We start from the raw sequence: 10,956 nt of genomic DNA on the forward strand, positions 1-10,956 counted from the left end.
TTTTCTTCTTCTTCTTTTTTGAGATTTATTTATTTATTAACGTTCTTATGTTACATCGGTAAACATTATCATATTACATCACAAGGCTTATTATAATATATTTTTCAGCATGTATGCAAAGTTTATATACAAAGTTTATATACCTAAAAAAAAAAAGGACAAAAAACTATCCCTAATATTTACTAACCCTAATGATGAGTGCCTTTACACCCATAAACTCTGGTACCCCAAATCTGTAACAGTATGTTTGGTCGAATGTCTTTTTGCTATATACAAGGCCTGAACTGAGATAATCATTCTCAAATTATACTCTGATTTTGTTCAGTTTCCTCACTAAACTCTTATCAGGACTTTTCTGTCTGAACTTTGCACTATCTAAGTAACTTTGCAAACATCCCCCCCCCCCCGCCTCACAACAGTTTCCCCCTTCAACAATAGGGTTTTGACACATCAGGAAATATAACCTATTAAGCCGCTTCTTTCTGAAACACAGACTGGAGATTCATGCCAAGCAAGCCAACACTGATTATGAATCATCATTTCATATGAAAAGCAACAGAACATTTAACAGCATCCAAACGAAGCAGAAGGGAAGACACATGTCTTTGTGTTGCCAGTAAAAGAAATAAAATACAGCCAAGCTATCAGGCAAAGATAATCCAGATCCCAGTTGGGTAGCATGATGGTGTGCAGCTGGGACATAAGGTGGGGAACAGGCAAATTGTGGTGCCAGCCTGGAACTGGCACAGTGATGCCATCAAGTGACAGCCGTGGCTTCAGGATCCATATACTTACATGAGGCAACACTCTGTGTTCCTGCAGCACTGCAAACCTCAGTCTAACCAGTGCAGATGATTTATTTTGATAGTGTTTATTTATAAAATTACAGAGAAGAATTTCACCTGCCAGTTGTTTAGCAATCTATTTTGTTTTTGTATCCAACAGTGAAGGTCCCCTATTGGTTCTGCTGCCAAATGTTCCAGTGATTCAGAAATTAAGTCTTCAGACAATGGTTGTGCTCACATATAATAGATTGGTCATTGGCTTCCCGTATCTCGGGTGGGCCATTCTGGGCATCTCTGATTTAATGTGTTGCTGTGCACGTACCTCTTCTATCCTCTTGATATTTGTTCTACATGCCCGCTAGCTTCAGAAATAGTTTCAAGGCTGCAAAAGGCATGGAGGCTGCTCATGGTAAAAACAGTTTTGTGAGCAAACATATTTTCTATTTTCTCAGTTCAGACAAATCCTCTGAGAGGTATCTGTCCATACTGGGTTTTCTGCAGCTGAATTATTTTGAAGTACAAGAGATTGAATGAACCTTTAATTTTATTGGTTTGGGGGAAAATATTTATATGTAATAAAAGCCCTTGACATTTTAATTCTTTAGCCAACTGTAGAACCAGGAAAAGCACGATCACTATAGTGATGAACTAGCACATTGAATGAGAAGCAATAGATTTTGGTTCATCTTATACTTTTTAAATGCCACAAGGTTCAGGACCAGGAGGCCTCCTTTTATAATGTATTGAGGGGAAATAGATGTGTTTGGAGTTGTTGGGAAATTTAAGTAAACATTGTCTGCTAAATAAGAGGTAGACAAGGCCTGTTCTTGTCCCAACCTGGCAGATTTCTGGCCTGCGACCATGGAGACAAGGCAAAGGGCTCTCCACTGCTTCAGAATGAGTGATAGCAAATTGGGACAAGCATCAAAGCTCTCAAAGAATCTCAGCCTGTACTTTAAGTTAGAGTTATATCTGCTGCCAGTAGAACCATCCATTTGGATATCTAGTTTATGTATGATGGTTCCCTATCTCCTGCAGGTCAAAGGGTGCTCAATTATTCAAGACATGCCTTTCAGCCATTGATTGATTGGTAATATTTCTGTAACTCCTATCATACATAACAAGGTGGCATAAGAAACAACAACAATAAGATGACATTTAGAATAAACCCGCTGTTATTTTAAAAGAAAAGTTTTATAGAGTAGCTAGTCAGTATGACATGCCTGGCATCAGAGTGCCTATCTATCAGGGCAGTAATGCAGGGGTGGAGGGAATATACATATGCTAGTGTAAAGTGTACATAAAAATGCATAAATTAGAGAAAATAATTTTGTTTTCCCCAAATGTATTTATTAGACAAAACTGTGTATATTAGAATAAATTTGCTGATGAAAATTCATGTGGACTTTTTTTGGAAGAAATGTGGACAAGATGTGGAAATGTGGAGAACTGAACGTAAGACTGGGAAAAGAAGAAACGGAGAAACTGAAATTGACAGATTTGTCCATCCCTAGTTCATATGAGCATCTATGAATTGGCTCCGCTAGAGCAATTGCACCACAGTGACCTCCTCATCACCTCGTCCCGCCCCTTTCCAGTAAGTAGAAGTGGCTCAGATGTGAACAGGTCAGATGGACTAAACTCACACCATCACTGAACATTGGCCATGTTGGGTGGCGCTAATGGGAGTTGGAGTTCAGCAACATTTAAAAGCTGTTCCCCACCCATGTGTTAGATGTTACCCAATTTGGCAAGGAAAGAGAGTGCAGATGACATGATTCCTACTCTTGTCGCGTCTTACTAGAATTTCAGCCAGATCTGCAAGTTTTTAGAACAGAGAAGATGGGGGGAATGCCAAATAAGAGAGTGCATGAACATTATGGCCTTCTTCTTTCCTAAAACCATTCAGACAATCAAGTTCCAAAACAACACTGTCATAAGGCCACAGAACAGAATTAGCCCTCATCAAGCCCACAATTGCATCCATCCAACAGTCTAGGGCCTTCTCAGCCATTCCCAGTTCAGATATTACAAAGAAATAGAGTTGGGTATCATTAGTGTACTGATGACACCTTCCTCAGAAACTCCTAATGATTGCTCCCGATGGCTTCAAAGTGTGGGTACTAACTTATAAACTCAGTGCTAGATTACTTAAAAGACCACCTTGTCCATTCTGCACCCAATAGATCACGGCAGACGGCAGGCTGGTTTCTCCTGCACGTTTCAAAGGTCTCATAAGCCTCCTCTGTAGCAATTTGAAGCAGGGCTTTTAGTGTGGCCAGCCTGCTATCTGCACTTTCCAGAAATAATTGAGGACATTTTTTGTTCAAACAGGCTTTCCCAGCTGGATAAATGGACTTTTACCACAAGTATCTACTTTACTAGAAGTTTAGCCTTATTTTTAAATGTACTTGCTGTTCTTAATGTTTTTAATTATTTTTTATTAGATCGCCTTGAGACAGTTGTTTAGGTGATTAATAAATCAGTGATGATGGCAATGAAAACAACAACAAAACTATGGGGAAACCAGAAGAAGCATGATGGGAGGAGTGGAGCTAACAGAAGAACAGACACAACCCAAAAACACTTCTTTACTCATGCTGCGCCTTTATGACTACCATGCCTGAATAGGGGGAAACTGATGGTAATTCATGCAAAATCATGTCGACCATCTGTTGGAAAAAGGATTGCTAGAATTTTGGTGAGGATTTTAGCAGTCTTTATCTGGTCAAAAATATGTTTAGAATGGACTACTTGCACATCTGTTTCCAGAACAATGTGCATTTTTTGAATTGTTTTGGAACTGTAATTTATTTACCATGTTTGTATAAAGCTTTATAATTTATAAAGCAGTTCACAACATTAAAAGCGGGTACAATCAATTCAAGGAAATAAATCTTAGCGAAGCTGGAAACAATTCAACAATAACAGCTGCTAGTTTGATCCTCAGTGGCTATCAGTAAGCAGGAGACTTTTGCGTGTCTGTTTTTAAAAGCCTGCAGGATAAACATATTTTTACCTGTCTCCAAAAGTAAGGTATGGCCAAATGAACCTGTATGAGGGCATTCTACAATACAGAAGGCAACAACTGAAAAGGCCCTGCTCCTAGTGAATGGGTTGGAATCTTACAGCCACAAAAGATGGAACCCTGAACAGTGCTTCTCCAATAGATTTAAAAACACGAGGGAGAAATGTTCACAATCGTTTTGCTAGCAATATGTACTACTGAAGGAGCGTCTCCACCCCCATCGCTCAGCCCGGACACTGAGATCAAGCGCCGAGGGCCTTCTGGTGGTTCCCTCATTGCGAGAAGTAAGGTTACAGGGAACCAGACAGAGGGCCTTCTCGGTAGTGGCACCCACCCTGTGGAACACCCTCCCTTCAGATGTGAAGGAAATAAGTAGCTATTCTATCTTTAAAAGACATCTGAAGGCAGCCCTGTTCAGGGAAGTTTTTAATATTTAACACTGTATCGTTTTTAATACTTGATTGGGAGCCGCCCAGAGTGGCTGGGGAAACTCAGCCAGATGGGTGGGGTATAAATAATAAATTATTATTATTATTATTATTATTATTATTATTATTATTATTAAAATTCTAAACATCAGGAAGAACGTTCTGACAGTAAGAGCTGCTCAACAGTGAAACAGACTCCCTCAGGAGGAGGTGCACTCTCCTTCTTTTGAGGTTTTTAAGCAGAGGTTGGATGATCATGGGTGCTTTAGCTGAGATTCCTGCATTGCAGGGGGTTGGACTAGATGGCCCTCGGGGTCCCTTCCAAATCTACAATTCTGTGGTTCTATGATTAATACTTCTGTTGTTAAAAGGGAAAGCAGTTGGTCAAATATCTGTTATGTATGAAATACTATTGCAAAACCTTATTAGCCACAGTTTTCATTATAGGAAGGTCAGCACTCCTTAGAAATCAGAAATATGGCTATAATTCAAATGCAAAATTGGCATATATATAATTCAACATCTTGCATTTCTAAAAGAGAACCAGCTGGATAAACTTTTATAATCATGTTGGTGATCTGTTTCCACTTTAAGCTCACATTGGTATTTAGCGTGAATCTTATAATACAATGTACTAGCTTGCATATATAGTGGTACCTCAGGTTACAGACGCTTCAGGTTACAGACGCTTCAGGTTACAGACTCTGCTAACCCAGAAATAGTACCTCGGGTTAAGAACTTTGCTTCAGGATGAGAACAGAAATTGTGCGGCAGCAGCAGGAGGCCCTATTAGCTAAAGTGGTACCTCAGGTTAAGAACAATTTCAGGTTAAGAATGGACCTCCAAAACGAATTAAGTTCTTAACCCGAGGTACCACTGTAAGTATCTTTCATGTTTAAAGTAAAGTATAAGGAAAATATTGACTGTTTCAAATATAGTTTGGGCATACTAAAGAAAACACACTGAAAGGGACACTAGTTGCTTACATATATTAAGCTACAGTTTATCTCAATTATATATTTTCACACTTGCCAGATCTGAAATCTAGCATCTTCTTTCAATTTCAGTTTTCCAGAAGCAGCTTTATTCTACATCATGAGTTAACTTTGCATTTTCCTCAGCCACAAATCCATGGGCACAAAAAGTCATGGCCCCTCATCTGCATTTTATTAAACATTATTATTAAGATTCCCACAGAACTTCTTTATAGCTTTCGACCCTGTAATTCACAATTATCCCAATCACTCTGGCTCTTCTATAAGTCAAGCATTTCACACCTCCTTGATTGATTGATTGATTGATTGATTAATTAATTAATTAACTAACTAACTAGAGAGGTTCCAGCAATCTTCAACCCAATTATTTTAACTGTTCCATGCTGAGATCTATCAAGAATTCAAAAATCAAGCAGATGGGGGCTAAAAGTGTGTTTGGCTATTTTAAACAAATCTCATGATTTCAAGAGACTTTGAATGTGAGCTAAATGAATGGTCCAATAAATATGGGGTGAAGATATTATTTAGGTTTCATGAATACTTAAACATGTGTACATCAAAGCTATAGAGGCCACTCTCAGTTCCTCAGACATGCCTTTATCTTCATGCATTGAGAATACAGTGGAACCTCGGGTTACATACGCATCAGGTTAGATATGCTTCAGGTTACAGACTCGGCTAACCCAGAAATAGTGCTTCAGGTTAAGAAATTTGCTTCAGGATAAGAACAGAAATCGTGCTCCGGTAGTGCAGCGGCAGCAGGAGGCCCCATTAGCTAAAGTGGTGCTTCAGGTTAAGAACAGTTTCAGGTTATGAACGGACCTCCAGAACGAATTAAGTACTTAGCCCGAGGTACCACTGTATTAGAATGGCAGTTGTCTGCTTACATACACACAACATGGGTTGGAATAGAATTCCTATAGCTGTTAGAAGAAGAGAAACTGTACAGGAACATAGAAAACTACCATAATACCAAGTCAGATCACTTGCCCGTCTATACTGTTGCACACCACCAGTGGTGGCCTTGGGGTCTCAAATTTCAGCGGTACCCTCCATTCTAAATCATAGCTGTGGCATCCCCAACAGTGCCCCTGAGGTTCTGCGCCCAGTGCAACTGAATTGGCTGCGCTCCCCTAAATCTGCCTCTGATACAACCCCATGGGCACAGCCAAGCGGAGGCAAGGGGACAGCTGCCCCCCCAATCAAGTAAATCCATAAAAATGCTTAACGAACTGAGGTTCTGCACCCCACAACATGAAGCCTGCCCCCACAACATGAAGCCTGGACATGATATTGTTGCTACCCCTACAACTTCCAATGGGAAGAGAGAAGATGAGCTGTCTTACCGACAAATCAAAAGACAGAAAGGTTTCAAAACAATTTTAACTCCAGGATAATAGATAGATATGGAGCAGACATCTAACTTGTTAAAGGTTGGTGACTCAAGTTGGCTGTGGGCATAGTTGGACTAGATTAAGGTTCCCAGACGTCCCTGTTTCCCGGGGACAGTCCCTGGATTTACAAATCAGTCCCCATACAAAATTCATTGGAGTTGAAAAGTGTCCCCGGATTCATTGAAAAAAAAAACTGGTAACCTTAGACTAGATGACCCTCAGTATCCCTTCCAGCTATACAGTTCTATGATTCTATGATCTTTCAGATCAGTCATGACAGGATTATTTCATCCCAAACCATAACAAAATTTAATTTGTTTTGTTGTTGTTGCCTTTATTTAAATTTAAAAAACTTTGCAAGTTTCAGCCTTCACCATGAAAGACAAGATAGCTCAGGCATGAAGGAATATATTTCTTAATCAGAGGATAAATCACTCTCATTGCATTGCACAGGTTGCATGCAATTTGAGCCAGCTTATCATTTCCGGGAGCAATGTAATTTGAATTTGTTTTTATTGCATTAACCTTTGTTTCCTTATATGAGATGGCTCCTTACACTAACAAGTTTTGGGGCACAGCAGTAAAGACGAGCATTAATATTGGCTGTGGATGCCCACCCAACCCAATTTATGGCCCTGATTTACTGATCCAGATCATGCCCAATCCAGATCGTGCCCCAGAAAATACAGATCTCCAAAAATCCCATCGATTTCCAGTGGAAAGCCAAAGCAGTCCCAGCTTTCTCATTTTATCACAAATGGAATCTGCAGATATGGTAGCCCCTACAGAGTGGATTAACCGTTCCAAATTTCAGACAGGTAGTTCCAGGTGTTCTCATGTTAATCACCTTTTTTTTTTTCCAAAGTAAAATGGCCATTTTTATTTTTTATTTCCCTCCACGTAGGGGCATGAAATTTTACAGGCCTGCTAGCCCCTACAACAGGAGATTCAGACTGCCAAATTTCAGAGTTGTAGCTTCAGGGGGTTTTATGCTATCCATCTTCAAAAAAGGTTCTTTCTTTTTAAAAAAGACTGTTGAGTACTTAATTCTTTTGTGTTTGGCCTTTCACTTCTATGACGGTTTTGAAAAACAGTTCCCTGGAGGCACAACTGTCTCCAGGCAGAAAAAAACAGATGACACCCTTGCCTGGCAGGCACTGAGATGCGTCTCCTGAGTGATGCAGGGCTGATTTGCAAAGCAGCAAAGTGGGCAGGCATGTAGACAGGCAGAGCAGCAGCAAGCTGAGAGGCATGGCATGGGCAGGCAGCATAGGCAGGCAGATCCTGGTAGGCAGCAGGGGGAAAATAACATGCACACAAAACAACCCGGGACTCTTTTGAGGGGCAGATTGTCACAGCCATGAGAAAAAATAAACCATGGAGCCACAAGAAGATGCTGTCACATAGGAGGCAGATTGCCAGCAGCAGGAGCAGTGAGTGAGAAGGGAAATAAAGTATTTTATTTAGTCATTGCCTAAGTGTTCTCCTAAGTTAACTGTTGGGATATAAAACAACAGAGTATTAAGGATTGATTAGGAAAGGATTGGCATAAGCAGTGCTTTTTTCCTATAAAAATACTGTATTGGCCTGAATATATTATATAAGCCGTACACGAATATAAGCCGCACCTTTAAAATTGGAGGGCGGGGGGAAGAAAAAATACCTGAATATAAGCCGCTCCATTCCTTGCTGCTCCTGGCTGAATCCTGGGGTGGGGTGGGGGTGGAGCTGCGCTGCGTTTGCCAGTAGCCTTTCCCCTTCCTCAATCTCTCCCTTCCTGGCCTTGGGGGAAAAGGACAGGGGACTACGTGCAGGGCGGGCACCGCTTTGCCCTGTGCTTATGGCTACATATCGTAAGGTCACGAATATAAGCTGCACTTTAAATTTGGAGAAAAAGTGAGGTTGTTACAGTAAGTGCCATACTTTTTAAGAACAACAAAAGAGGTGCCGGTACTGTGTACCCTTGAGTACCCCCTTGAAAAAAACAGCATTGGGCATAAGGGGATATAAACCAGGGTGGCCTGCAAGGTCCTTTTTCGGTGGTCCTTGCGAAGTACCAAAGGAGCATCATTATCGGCAATGGGAATTGGAATAACAACATCTGAGATCCATCCCCGCAGTTAATGCCTGGTGGCAGCAGCAATAAATTCCCTGTGCACGCACAAGATGGCACTTTAGGGCAGGCATAGGCAAACTCGGCCCTCCAGATGTTTTGGGACTACAACTCCCATCACTCCTAGCTAACAAGACCAGTGGTCAGGGATGATGGGAGTTGTAGTCCCAAAACATCTGGAGGACCGAGTTTGCCTATGCCTGCTTTAGGGGTTCGGCACTGAGCAAGAGCTACGTTTTCAGAAGTGAAAGAGGAAGGTGAGGTAGGACCGTAGGGAAGTGAGCGGGCCAGCAACAAGATGCCAGAGGCCACATGCATCTTGTTTCTCAAACCACTTTCCAGCTGGGAGCTTCACACTCCTGGAAAAAGGGAACCAAAGGACCTGGAGATCCTTGGGCAGCTGCAGCTCTCCCTGTGAAAGGCACCCAGTGAGAGAGGTGGTCACCCAGCAAACTTCATTGCCAAGTGAGGATTTGAACCCTGGTATCATAGGCCTTGAGGGACACAGGTGGCACTGTGGGCTAAACCACTGGGCCTCTTGGGCTTGCCAATCAAAAACTTGGCGGTTCGAATCCCTGTGACGGAGTAAGCTCTTGTTGCTTGGTCCCTGCTCCTGCCAACCTAGCAGTTCGAAAGCATGAAGTGCAAGTAGATAAATAGGCACCACTCTGGCGGGAAGGTAAATGGCGTTTCCGTGCGCTGCTCTGGTTCACCAGAAGCGGCTTAGTCATGCTGGCCACATGACCTGGAAGCTGTACGCCGGCTCCCTTGGCCAATAAAGCGAGATGAGCGCCACAACCCCAGTTGTCCACGACTGGACCTAACGGTCAGAGGTTCCTTTACCTTTATCCTAGGCCTTAGCCCAACTCCTAATTATTAGAGCAGGGGTAGGCAACCTAAGGCCCGGGGGCCGGATGCGGCCCAATCGCCTTCTCAATCCGGCCCACGGACGGTCTGGGAATCAGCATGTTTTTACATGAGTAGAATGTGTCCTTTTATTTAAAATGCATCTTTGGGTTATTTGTGGGGCACAGGAATTCATTCATTATTATTATTTTTTCAAAATATAGTCTGGCCCACCACATGGTTTGAGGGATGGTGGACCGGCCCACGACTGAGAAAGGATGCTGACCCCTGTATTAAGAGTCTAATTTCTACACTTGAACTGCGACACCCCAATGGCTACACTGGTATTTTCCACAGCAAAATGTGTCAAGTTGAGAAGGAAAACGTCCATGTACAGGAGTCTTATCTGTGCCTATGTTGTATTTTTGCCCAGTTTTCCCTGAGGAATTACATGGTCTTTCGTTGCCCCAATCCCCCGACGACCCAGAGGAAGCTTGGCGTGCGCTTCCTGCTCCTTCCCCAAGGAAGCCCCTGTGTTTATGCCACAGATTCCCCAACGGTAAAAATGCAGCAAGTCCTCGTGCTCGACAACTGGAGGAAGCCTTCAACAGGTGCCGTGAGGGAAACTTGGTCTCAGAGCCTGGCCATGGAAACTCTTCCTTTCTCATCAAACACCGAGCCCAGGCAGTCTGTCTTGCAGTCAGAGCGGGCGCGCAAAACACACGCGTGAATCCTCTGGAAAGGCGCCATCGAGCTCCCAAAAGGTTCCTCAAAAGGAAATCACCTCAGAAAAAGACGCGGGGCCTGCATGTTCCTTTGGGGCGGGGATGTTTGGCGTAGGCATGAAAAGATACCTGCATGCTGGTGGGTGCCGGCCGGCTGAGGAGCCGCGTTTGGCTAGGGATCCCCCTGAAGCCCCAAGAGCGCGCATGGCTTCAGTCCTTTAACCCTGCGCGCGAGAGAGGTGAGAAAAGTGCGGCGCGGGCGGCAGGCGCGAGAAGGAAGGAGGCGCTGTGAAGCTCGAGCCAGTCAGCTCAGGCGGCGAGGAAGGATCCCCCCGGAAAGTGGGAGTGAGTTGGCCAGCCGCCGCCGGCGATATAGGCGCCCCCTCCTCTGCTCCAGGCAGCCACTTACGAGCGGCTCACTTGAGCGGCGCTTCGAGCTCGCGCGGGGCGGGAAAGAAGCCGGACTTCTTTCCGAAGAGCATAGAGCTGGCCCGGTCCCAAGCCTTTGAGGTCCAGCCAAAGGCTCTTTTGCATTTCTGGGGAAACGGCTCCCCGCCCACCCACTCGGCGCAAAATTGAAGCGCGAGGCGAGCAGCCTCCGCGGGAGTGACTTGAGTTCAGACGTAACCAACAGAGGAGGGT

At 43.5% G+C, this 10,956-nt stretch overlaps 1 long non-coding RNA gene across 1 annotated transcript; it reads left to right on the forward strand.

Moving 5' to 3' along the window:
- The first annotated feature begins 2,220 nt into the window (after nucleotides 1-2,220).
- LOC128409610 (uncharacterized) lies at nucleotides 2,221-3,444 on the forward strand. The gene is made up of 2 exons (XR_008329274.1): nucleotides 2,221-2,382; nucleotides 3,233-3,444. It is a non-coding gene; the product is annotated as an uncharacterized LOC128409610 (long non-coding RNA).
- Nucleotides 3,445-10,956: the final 7,512 nt, after the last annotated feature.

The sequence above is a fragment of the Podarcis raffonei genome, chromosome 2, assembly GCF_027172205.1.
Source record: "Podarcis raffonei isolate rPodRaf1 chromosome 2, rPodRaf1.pri, whole genome shotgun sequence".
Classification (NCBI taxonomy): Eukaryota; Metazoa; Chordata; class Lepidosauria; order Squamata; family Lacertidae; genus Podarcis; species Podarcis raffonei.